Consider the following 12,845-nt stretch of genomic DNA (forward strand, 5'->3'; position numbering starts at 1 on the left):
GGGAAACAATGGGAAATGAAGGGCTGAGAGTGCAGAGAATATTCACAACATGCAATACATACATGTACAAAAACTTAAAGCAATATATTAATTTTTAAATGGATTTGCTGGGCATAATGGCAAAGGCCTACAATCTCAGCACGCAAGAAGCCAAGGCAGGAGAATTCCACTTCAAAGACATCTCACTGTACATATTCATATCCTGTCTCAGAAAAAACAGTAACAACAATGATGCAGAAACCTGGGAACAGTGCTTCTATTGTACTGGACTGTTCACTCATAATGAAACAGCTATAAAGAAATTGTGTCATTTACACTGTGTGGTAAGCTTAGGGCACATACACATCCCAGGATTGGGTGGACAGGAGTCTGGATAGAGATTCTATAAAGTAGTAATGTCTAAACTATGATATTACTACCTTACAAAATAAGGTTGTCTCATCAAGACCTTGTTGCTGCATTAACTTCTCATGTGTATACAATGACAATATACATTATTTTTCCCTGGACCATTTTTTGCTCTTATCTGTAGGAATAGCATAATGTCATTAGGAGTCATTTTCTTACTACGTTCCGTTAGCAGAACAATAGTATTTGGTTTTCTGCTATGCTCATGGATTATCTAGTCCCCCGTGTTTGGCCACCTGAGTAGTAGCTATGTGGGAACCAATTAAATTTCAGGTGATTTGCCTTGAAAAACTCAGAACAGAAATGCTTCATGTTGGCCCTCCTGTTTACTATTTCTGGTGCTCTTTGTTTAGATCCACTCCCACCTGTTAACACTTTGTCATGTCACTGGCTACAGTGCTGTCCGTTCAGCTTCTGTATGTCCAAAAATGTTTCCCTTGCTGCCTGCTGTCCGTGAAGACACAAACTGCTAGCAACAGAATCTTAGGTAAAGAGGCGAGCTTCTTCCTCCCAGTGCATTTCAGATGCAGCCTCCACATCCTCATGTTCTTGTTTTCGTTCTCTGCTCGTGTCATTTGGCTGGTTTAAAATTTTTCTCCTTGACTGAAGCACCAACCAAGGGCAATTCATGGAGTAGGCCTAGACCCCTACACATATGTACCCAATAGGCAGCTTGTCTTCATGTGGGTCCCTTAGGAAGTGGAGTGGGGGATGCCTCTGACATGGACTCTTGCCTGCATTTTGATCACTTTTCCCTGGCAGGGCTCCCTTGAGAGGCCATTGAGGAAGAGGATGCACTCAGTCCTGATGTGACTTGATGTGCTGGGGTGGGTTGGTGGGGGGACTCCCCTCTTCTGAGGGGTAGGGGAGGAGGCATAGGAGAAGAGGGAGGGTGAGTGGGCCTGAGAGGAGAGAGGGAGCTACAATTGGGATGTAAAGTGAATAAATAAATTAATTAAATTGTTTTCATGTCAGACTCAGAAAGTTCCTGCACCTCTGCAGAGCTTGCTCGCTCACTCTGGCTCTCTGCCTGTCTGCTCCCCCTTCCCTCATTCTGCTCTGGAAACTCCCCCAGAGTCAGGGCTACCACAGGATTCCGCTTTGTTTAATGTTGGGTCCCCTCCTGTCAGGAGTTGCTGTCTATTGTCCACAGTCAAAAAAAAAAAAAACAAAACCAAAAAAAACCCATTGTTTTGTATATTTTCACTATTGTTTTGGCTTTCTTGGTGGATTTTTTAAGGTTTAGGATAAATCCACACCTTATTACTTCCTCGCTGGATGTGTGACTTCTGGGAGGAGCCCCACTGTCACTGATTAGCAGCTACCTGACTTACAGTTCCTTTCTTGCAACCTCATCTCCCTGACGGCTTTTTAATATAGTGTTCCCTTACTTTCTTTGGTGCCGAGATGTCATCTTCTTAGTATGATATTGAGACACCTAGCTAAACCTCTGGCTGGCTACCTTTTATCTGTGTCCATACAAAACACAGCTCTCACCTGAGAAGCGACAAGAGACAGCTTATTGTGGAGCCAAATACAAGTGGCCATGTTCTGGGAACACAGGATAAAGTTGCCCCAAATTTTGTGATGGCAAACTTTTTATAGTAATGGAACAAAGAAAGCCGTAAATTAAAACACTTCCCAAATATATTGGCAGGAACTACAGGGAGGCGAGTTGTAGCAAAGTGGGGGAAACTCTTCTGTGTGCCTTGGATGCTATCTGATAGCCCGTTGCTTGGTGGGAACTAGGGGTCTGTTCAAACATTCCAAAGAATTCTTATTTGTTAGTCACCAAATGTTAGGTCTGACACAGGAGTGAACCCAAATGTCTATCGAAGGGCTAAAGATGCTCCGAGATACAGAGCAGTTCAATTCTGGGCCCACAATATTGTCAGTTCTCCACGCCCTGAGCTAACTAGTTAGTCAACATTTGCAGACACGGCTTCTTACCAGAAATTCTTGTTTGTGTCCATTTTAGAAACCTTTAGTCAGTCTCACTCTCTCCTGCCAGACTCCATTGATATGTATGTGATCCTTTTTACTGGCTTCCCACATCTTTCCATGCTCCTAGAGTCTCAATGCTGCTTCCTTATACATAGCAACTTTGACTGTTTTGAAATGCCTGTCTATTGAGGTGGAACTATGGCTCGATGCAGAGCCTTTGCCAGCAAGTGTGAGGACCTACGTTTAATTCCTGGCACCAGGAAAAAAAATAGTTTAAACTAACTGGGGATTGAGTTTGGACTGCAGTTTGAATAAAATTCTGTTTTGTTGTGTTGTGTGTGGGGTTTTTTTTTGTTTGTTTTTGTTTTTGTTTTTTGTTTTTTTTTGTTTGTTTGTTTTCATTTTCCTGTTTGCTGTGGCATGGTACACTAGGGTTTTGTGTTATGAGAGCCATATCTTTATTGACACTCCTTTAGTTAATCCCATTTAGGTTATTAAATCTCCCAGGTAGAGATTATGGTAAATTCAGCTTTTCTGGGTTTCTAAAAGGGGCGTAGGTCTTAAGGTCTAGACTATTCCAAAGACCCTACTGGCTTCACTGTCCCTTACAGAAGGTATCAGTCATTATGCAAGTGTACACAGAACTGCCACCCAGGAAAAGTGACCACAGGCCATTGGTTTGCCATGTAGTTGCTTGTTCCTTTCCCCAGTCGTAGCCCGTCTGTTGTCTTTGTCTCAGCCCTCTCTGAGACTTGGAAGGAAATACAATTTATTCTCATAAATACAACTTGTCCATGGCTGGAGTGTGAGTCTACCACAGACTATCCTGCTTGGAAGCAGAAATCCAACGAGTCTACTTCGTGTTGCTATAGTTTTCATTTCTGGAGGTTACAGTCTGTTCGTTCCCAGATCTTCTTGGTAATTGTCATAGCCTTTTTTATCTATCTTGTGTTTTTATCCTTTTTGTTCTTGGATGTTTTAAGGCATCCATTTGATGCATGTTTTTTTTGTCATTTGAATATCTCAAGTGTTTATGCTGTGGGTTGCTGTTCCTTCTCCTGTGGGCTGCTGTATCTAGAGAGACTCTTTCATGTGAGCTTGGACTTATAAATATTCTCTGTACATTGTTTCAAGAGCTGTGTTCATAGCGGGGTCCTGCGCAGACCCTTGAAAACATGTATAAGCCTTGCATCACTTCTAAAGCTTAATTTGAAATTTATTGGGTCACGTAAGTAACACTAATTTTTTTGTTGAAAATCCACACAGGGGCAAATTTTCAATAAAATGTGTGTTAAAATTGCATAAAATTTTTAGGGTAAAGATTCTTTTCTCTCCATTCATAACTTGAATTCTAGATGTCTGTCCTTGGGCTGGTCCCAGGCTTTGTCTCCTGTGCCCTGATACCATGATAACCAAAACTTCACCTTACGCCATCAATAATTAACCTCTGGGCTTCACTTAACCACTCAGAATTCCTACTATTGCTGCTGCTGCTCCTCCTCCTCCTCCTCCTCTTCCTCCTCCTCCTCCTCCTCATTTTCTTCCTGTTCCTTCTCCTTCTTCAACTGAGGATTTTAAACTATTCTTTTGTGACTGTGTTGGTGATGGATTTGAAAAGATGATTATCACTTTCTGTCGAATATTTTTAGTTTACTGTAGGAGGGACTAAGTAAACCAAATGGGAAACAATCATCCAGCTCCAAAATGGGAGAGAGAGAGAGAGAGAGAGAGAGAGAGAGAGAGAGAGAGAGAGAGTTGTGTTGCTAATGCCCTGAATTTAATATTACTTGTATACATGAGTAAAATGAGCAATAATTATTCACCTTTGAAGAACAATGACTGTAGCTCTGGCTCGACCGATAACTACAAACAGTTTTTCATTAACGAAGAGAGAGGGATTGAATAGTCCAAATTAGCCCTGGCAAGAAAAATAACAGCTGCCTAAAATGCAATGTTTGAGTTATGAGCCATGTGCCACTTTGGTTTATCTGTAGCCAAAAGCTCCGAAATCCTTATTCAATTAGCTATGTTGCTGGGGAGGGCCTGGTTGCCCTGAACAAGCGCTGCCTGGTGATGAGTAAGAGGTATCCGTGACACACAAGTTCAGACCTTGCAACTCTGTTTTTGTTGTTTGAACTTTCTTCTCCGTTGTAGCTAGGGATCCAGCATGGAATTTAAACACTTGTGTGGTAACTCCGTTCCTCCAGCCATTGTGTTGTTAAGCTCCAGCTAACAAAGTTTAACACTGGCTCTAGTCAGGCAAGACTTGGAAATGAGAAGCCATCAACAGTTCTGGTTTTACAACTAAAACTATACAGTTTATCTGTCTTTATGGCATTTAAATGTTCTTGCCTGCCCAGTCCAGCCACTCCATAAAATGTCTTCAAAATTCACATAAAAAACAGATAAACCAAGATATGCCTCTTAAAGAAAACCTTGGGGCATGAGTTTCACTACGAAATTTTATCTACTCTAGAAGAAGCTTCAAAATGTCTGCCTGTTTTAAAAGTTAGAGACTTGGCTAAAATGGGGACTCCAAAGTTATGTAATATTTGAAAGATGAGAACTGAGAGGTGGGGCAGGCATGTGTACTGTCTCGTGTGGCACTTTTCTTCCCCACCAGTGGTTTTAGTTGCTTAGAAATCCCCTTGACCACGGCACAAAGAATGTCTGAGGCCCGTGTAGACTATGTGCACATTGGATCCCTAAGAGCAAGTGCTGTGCTAAAGCCCCTGGGCTTCAGTTTGCTTCCAAACATATTTTGAGTCTAAAATCTAAGTGACTGAACAAGGAAGGACAGTAATTCACAACTTAGTTCTACAGACAGTGCTAAGAAGTCCAAGTATGCATTTTTATAGCAAATTGACATCCAACACATCAGTGTTTCTGCTTTGAGGAATTGTACTTTAGTTAAATGTGTGCTAATTACTAGTCATTAATTAGGGCCTTGTTGCATCACCGTTTTGTCACTTTGCAAAAGTAAGATGGGTTTTGCATCATAAACATGGTCATCTCATAAAGAATAGTATATGCTTTCAAGAAAGAGGTGACTAGCAGAATGTGAGTACCCGATCTTGTTTGCCAATAGGACTGTCAGGAAAAGCTTTTAAGGTTAGAATTGCTTTTCAGTTTAAGCTCCAAGAATAATCACTTTATTCCAACTGTTATAGAAACTGCACAAAAATATTATAGGCTAAAAGTTTAAGTATAACAAATATTATTGTCTAAATTGGAAGGAAATTGCCTGGCCTATTATATTGGGTTTTCTTATGAGCCAGCGGTCTAGGCTTCTAAAGGCTTTCTCTGCTACATCACTGTACTTTCATGCGGATGGCAAGAGAACTAACACAGTCAGGGCCTGTGTTCAAGCACATACTCCTTTCCAGTGACGCCCTGTGCTGTACTTGTATTGCTTAATTCGTTTACCATTTTAATACCCTACTCAATCAAACCTTCCTTCATTTGTGTAAATCTAATTCATCCTTCAAGAACAATATAAGTATATGTCACCTCCTACAATAAGCAGTCCCTAGTCCCCCACCCGCCCCTCACCACAGCCAAGTCAGTCTCCGCACTGTGTGCCTGGTGGTGCTGCCTGCAGCTCTCCATTAGGACAGTTATTACGTTCTCCCTCGCCTCAGTATTCCCGTGCTGTCTCCCACGTTCCTGGGGATCCGAGCTTCACTCTTGTTCATTTCTTTGCGCAGGTAAATGTTTCGTGCTTATTCATTCTTCAACAGCGAAACCTAAGTTTTCAAAGTACGTTAGTTTTTTGAAACATTGGTATGATGTGTCTCTTTAGAAAACATTAAAAGACTAAATGTGAATATCTTTGTCTACAATTATGTTAGACTAGATTCACCATATCAGCTTGGGTGGCACCAGGTCAGACGCAGGGCCTGCCTGAAGCTTGTCATGTGACTACACCAATTAGGTTACTGACTGTTGTTGCTGCTAAAGATGCTAGTGTCTGGGGGGATTGTTTCATTGGTTTGCAGTAAGTCAAGATTTCTTATGTGGTTACTAAACTGTGCTCCCAAAAGTCAGAAGTTTGAAAAATCTACTCTGATGAAGTGAAGCCATGGTTTCCTTTGGCTGACTCTAGAGTTCTTACAAAGTTTCCACACTACTGAGCTGCCCTGTTACTTCCTCCCTCAAGAAGAGCAGTGACTAAACTGCTTTCCACAGCGAAGAGCGTCCAAATTGGTAAATGAAATTCAAGTTTCTGCCACTGCTTTCCAGTGTTGCTTCATCTGCTTTCAATTCCACAGTCACTTAAATTGCCTAAAATACCTGAAGTTTTGTGACTGCGGGTTAGTTTCACATCTTTTCTTAGGCTTCCCGTTGTATAGTATACATTCAAACCCTGAGCAGCATTTACAGATATTTGAGAAGAAAAACAAATTGTGCATGAATGTTGCTCTCTGAGTTATGACTCTAAAAATGATTAGTTACTCATTTTATGCATTCTTCTTAGCCTCTAGAAGCTGCCGTCATATAAAATGGTGAAGGCCCTTGGGCTTAGGGAATGTGCTGTTCCTCAGAAGCAGGCCAGTTGTGTCGAACGCTTTCTGAGATATTGAACCATAGAATATTACTTTGTATAGCTGTGACATCACCACACTGAAAACCTCTCTTTGAGCCAAAACTTAACATGTTGCTTTAAAGGTATTTTCTTCTCATAGATATGCCCTAGCTGTGACTAACTGAATACCCTCCTCAGTACAGTGTGTGATCAGAAACTGTTTCTAATGTGTACCTTGCAAAGCTAACCGTCTTGATTATGATTGACTGCCTGCTGAGTAATTCATTTCAGGAATGTCATGTCTGTAATTTTCTAGAAAATATTGCTTCCTTACTCATCAAGGAAGAGCAAGCCAGAAATGCTGGCATTGTTTACCGTGTGAAAAATTAAAATTACCTTAATGAAGAGCATCCACATGCTGGCACGTGGCCAGGTGAAGCACGTTTGTCTAAAAGTAGCAAAAAGGTTGAGACCCTAACTGCATTCATTCTCAACTTGGAATTCATCAGACTAGAAAGTGCTATTGATTCTTAGATTTTGCATTAAACAACTAAAATTCTCTTGAGTAATAATTTTTAACCTAGAATTCTCTCTTCAATTGTAGTATCTCCCATCTCTTTGAAGCTGCATATGTAAAACAGATAGTCTTCTTTTACAAATTTCACATTTGTGGAAAATAAGAAAATAGGAATTGGAGGATTTGATTATGTGCCACTAGAAGACATTTTCAAAGCTGGGAAGGGGCTTCCGTCCCTACTGTCTAGTTTGTCAGGGCAGAGCCTTCCTGTCTGCTGCTAAGGGCTCAAACCTGTGTCCGCATGGTTAATGTTTTCACAGATTTTATCGTAAGCCTTGCTGTTGTAAATTCTTTTTGAGCCAAATTTTAACATGTTGAGTACTCACAAATGATTTTTATTGTTTGTGATCCAGAAAAGGAAATAATCCAATATGTTATTTTAAATGTTAGGAGTAGACAGCGTAACTCCTTCAGTGTTACACATGAAGCTGGAAGAAAATTCTCATTTTCTGGGCTAAAGGCCTCCAAGTTATCACTGGAACCATGTTTACACATTTTTGTGACTAGGGCATTGGAAAAGATACCAAAGAAAACATTATATGATTTATGTGTTCTCAGTAAATTTTGTAATCAAAATATTTCATTTTTTAACTTCAAATGTAACACTTCAAAATGTAATTGAGTTAGGAACTCTGAAGCAAACCCTTTGTTTACCGGTAGCTTCTCAGAGCTTATGTTAGTGAGGCTTCATGATGATTTTTATCTTTTATAACTACTCAGGGCATTTAAAAAGCTTGATCCCAAACATTGCTATCCCTAGGAGACTGCAGATCAAGATTTTTTTCCTCTCTAAAACATCTTCAATGACCATGACCATTAATATTTACTTATAAATACATTTGTACACAGACTCAACCATAGCGCATTAGTGATGACAAAAAGAGTTTGTTACTCAGTTCTTTACCCTAGAATAAATCAAATCAACAAATATTTATCGAATGTCTACTGTGAGCAAATAACTCTGGGCTGGGCAGCTTTTAAAAGCCACCCAACTTTTCTAATTGACAAATCAAAGCATTATTTTTTTTTTCAAGCATTGTAGAAGCCACTTTCAGGTCCTTAAGGTGGCAAAGCGTATGAAGAGGACATGGAAGAGAAGTTTAATTCACAGCATGAAAACAGGAGAAAGAATACACTAAAATAACATCGATGGACTGCATCATGTATTATGTATGTATGTGTGTGTGTGTTTGTGAGCATGTGACTATATCATGTATATGTGCATCTGTCCATATGATCATCTATTCTCACAGAAAACAATGAGTGTATTTCAGAGAAGTGATCTGTGCTATGGTGACATAAAAATAGATATTAACAGTTGAATATATTAATATCTAAATAATGGTGTATAATAATATTAATATTTAAATCTAGAGCTTTGCTTTAAAAATAAACTTTACAATTTGATTAGTGTTAAGTCCTATGATGCCAGACATCAATCCGAAATTGTTATTATATTGCAGAATAAATATTCAACCTGGAGTCTACTGTTCTACAGAGTAGCTTATACCGAAGTCTGTTATGGGATGACCTCGTCAACAGTGGATTTCTGATCAAAGACTTGACCACGACATTGTTACCACAGAAAGTTACTGAAGGAGCCTTAATAAGAAAATTACACCATAGTAAAAGAAGCCGCATCAAAGCTCACATTAAAGGTTCCAACTGATGTGAGAAACTAAGAACTAACAGTAAGAGGCAGATGCTGAGGACCTCACTTTCTGTTCCAATCTCTGCATTTCATTTTGTTAATTCTCATGAAGAAAATAGTGTCTGTGATCTGTATTGAGTAATTGAATATATGGCCTTAGTGGAATATTAAAGTAAGGCCAACTCTAATTTCCATCTTTGCCAAATGGTATTGATTCTGGATGTTTTACATAGATGTGTGCATGGGTTGGCGGTAGACGATGTCATTGAGGTTTTAGAGGAGATAGCTATGTCAACTTAAAAATATTTATTGAACGGACTCATTTTTTAAGAAGAGAATATTTGGCTTCTATTGGTAAGGTAATGTTAAGTCCCAATGACAATCAAAATGGACTCTAAATGATCTTTGTCATCAGAAGTTTTTGTCTTTCTTAAAATGTCTGACATTCATTCCTTACTATTTAGAGGTGCATGTGAAATTTTAGGAACTGCAGCAGCATTTCCCCACCTTTAAATATCTTAATGTAGTTATTTGACATACCAATCTGCTTGTGGTATTTTTCAAAGACTACTAATTGCTCCACAGTAAACAGTTTATTTCTTCTCGTGTAGTTTTTCTCCTAAGGTACCCAACCACTTGCCATGTGTGACCATTTTACAGTGCTTGGGTGTCTTTACTTGATATTCTTGAGTGTATTAGAAGTAATGTCTTTGGGTATTTTTAAATAAAGTTTTCCATCTGTGAACTCTAATGCTTATATTTACAGGGGGAAAACTCTAGAATTCTAATGTTCACTTCATTCTCTCCCCTCAGTGTTGTTTGATCCAAGTTCTTTAGCACTGGACCCTCTGACTGAGGCCCTGGCCTGGCTTCACCTGCCCCCTTGTGGTGTTTTTATCCAAAAAGTTGTTAAGTTTTGAAACTTGGTGTGACACAGCCTGAGCCAAGAAACCTCATTCTTGTTGTTTGGCATTCAGAAGTGGCAAAGTTCTCTGCTATTAGTCAGTCAATGGCTAATTTGACAAGACAAAGGTAACCATTTAAAGCTTTTGTTTAACCCAGAGCCCAGGAAGGAATTGGGCTCACTAAGGAACAAGTGCTGTGGAATAAGCTGAAGTAGCTTGATTTTCCACAAGAATCTTCATTACTGACCTAAAGATTGAGAACTAAAGAGATATTTCAAAAGTGCTTTTTAAATGCAACCTAGTATTTTTTCTATGTTAATATCTCTCTTTTTTCATGAATGAAGAAGCTGCTACTCTACTTAAATTTTAAATAAATTTCCTAAGTCTCCTGTTGAAGATAATTTTGTAACTATAAAGAATAAGTTAAATATTACATAATTTATAATCACCTATTTTTATATGCTTGACACAAATATGCTATCTGTCCTTCATCAGCAGACATAAGACTAGTCTTCGCCCCTTCAATTCAAGTCGACAGGTTTTATAGATGGAAAAAGATGTGTATGTTTAATGAGTGAATTTACCTCATCACAAATTCAGAATCATTTTTTTACATGGAAGACTTAAGAATTGTGTAACAGGAAGGGAAGGGAAAGAAACGCACTACACGCATGGAATAGATTAATAAGTTATTGTTATCAGCAAGACCCCCAAATAAAATCCCAATGACTTCTATTTCTGTTAACTGTGGAGCATTTCTAGCAGAAAAAAAAAAAAACTGTCTTTTCCCACACTACTTCATTTCCCCCTCCCGCCTGGCTGGGTGGAGGTACAGAGAAAGGTTTCCTGTTACCTCACCTGTCATCTCACCTGAGGTCTGGAAGAAATAGTACAGAGTTCTACACAGCCATTGTGGGTCCCATTTCTAGTACCTACCACTGCTTTTTGGTTTCTCTTAAATGTATAACAGTTGACCTACTAACAGGTTCCCAGAAACAGGTTCAGATTTTGGCAGGCTTACCCAACCTCTTTGTCCTTCCAAAGTACATAAATGCTAAACTGTGCTCATGGTGAGGGAGAAGCATTCAAACAAGGCTAAGACCCAACTCTCTTTCTGCTCCTCCCAGCAGCTGTTGTCATGTCCCCCCACCCCACCCTCAGGAGTAGTTTGTGAGTACACACCTCCCCCCTCCCCAATCCCCACCCCCCACCCTCCGGGCATAATTTCTTTAACTTGGATTAGGCACAGGTGACTGAGAGTCTGCCTTATCTTCACAAGGCATTAGTCACTCTATAAAAGTTAAATTTATTATGAAGTGCCTTGTTGTGTTAGCATATGTCTCCTCTGGGAAGCTGAAAACAAAGCCATGTCCTCTAAGGCTCCACGTGGGGAAAACACATCCTCGTTTGGAATTTAACCTTAATTTGAACCAAGATCTGTGAAAGAAAAGCACTTTGGTGTATTGTTTCCAAGCTCCACCCTTCTTTCCTCTTATCTAAATGCAGCTACTTTTGCTTTGTGGGTTTCTTCTTCTTCTTCTTCTTCTTCTTCTTCTTCTTCTTCTTCTTCTTGTTCTTCTTCTTCTTCTTTTTTTTAACTCACCCAATTCCAAACCACACCAGTTTCTCTGAGTTTCAAGTTTATCCTTTAAAAGAAGTTAAAACAATTGTAAGAATTATGCTTTGAAAGTGAGTCAGCTTATGTAACAATTCTGATCTTCTTAAAGTTGCATAAATTCTTGAACACTTTATTCATCTTTCTTGCTCATTTGTTATTTTCAGGTACACTGTGAAGAGTGTTTTAGGAGTGGAGGATACAGCTCAGTGGCAGAGTGCTTTCCTAGCATTTGCACTCCTTGGTTTGATCCTCACTACAACCAAAGAGGAAAAAGAATGTAAGAATGTTATTTCCCCAAAATTTATTTTCCTGAAAATCTTTTCTGAGACACAGGCAAATATTATAATATACATGCAGTTCATTCTTTGCTGGAAGTGGAGAACAATTACTTTAATAGTGAAAAGCAGAGTGAGGTACAATTTGAAAGGCCTATCAACTTCTTGTTCCCCCCTCCCTCTGTTTGCAAAGCCTTTATGGAGCTCCATGCCTCTGATGTAGATCCCGCAGTCCTCTGCAAGTCAGAACTCCATCTCTGCTGTCCCTCCAGAGGAGTTGTCTATAAACTGTAAGGAAGCTATTTCAGTTTCGACAAATACTGCTCAGGTTAATGATTAATTTCTTTAATATCACTAACGTCTATCACTACTCCTGAAGCCATACAAATAATTTTCCTTTCTTGACTTTTGTTACACTAAGGAAACAATTAGAAAACAAATTCTAATATAAGTTTTTATATTCATTTATTCTAAAATAGTGATTCTTAAGTATGTGTGTATTATGTCCTGTCAAAATACTTATCTTCAACATTAATATATGAAATTTTTTAGAAAAAAATCTGAACAAAACATCTATAAATTCATTTGACCACATGCTTTCTTGTCTTATTAGTATTTTTATTATATATTTCATTTAAATGGTAATGTTGAAATTAATTTGTAGTCATTTTTTACTTTGGAAAGGAAGGAAAGTTTAAAATATAGAATGTATGTCTAATACATTTAGAGAAAGTGTAATGACCCAAGTAATAGCAAATCAGAGTATCGTTAACCACAAGTCCATCACCAGCTCAGCTTCAACTAACTGTTTTTAAAAAAAAAATTAAAATCCGGTGACACTCTTATTTTTTTAAAAACCAGGCAAGCGCAGGACAGAGAACTGCCATACGCTGCATTCCTATGTGCTGTTGACAGCCAGAGGACCTCTGCCCTTCTCTGAGA

The sequence above is a fragment of the Acomys russatus genome, chromosome 1 (genome assembly GCF_903995435.1).
Source record: "Acomys russatus chromosome 1, mAcoRus1.1, whole genome shotgun sequence".
Lineage (NCBI taxonomy): Eukaryota > Metazoa > Chordata > Mammalia > Rodentia > Muridae > Acomys > Acomys russatus.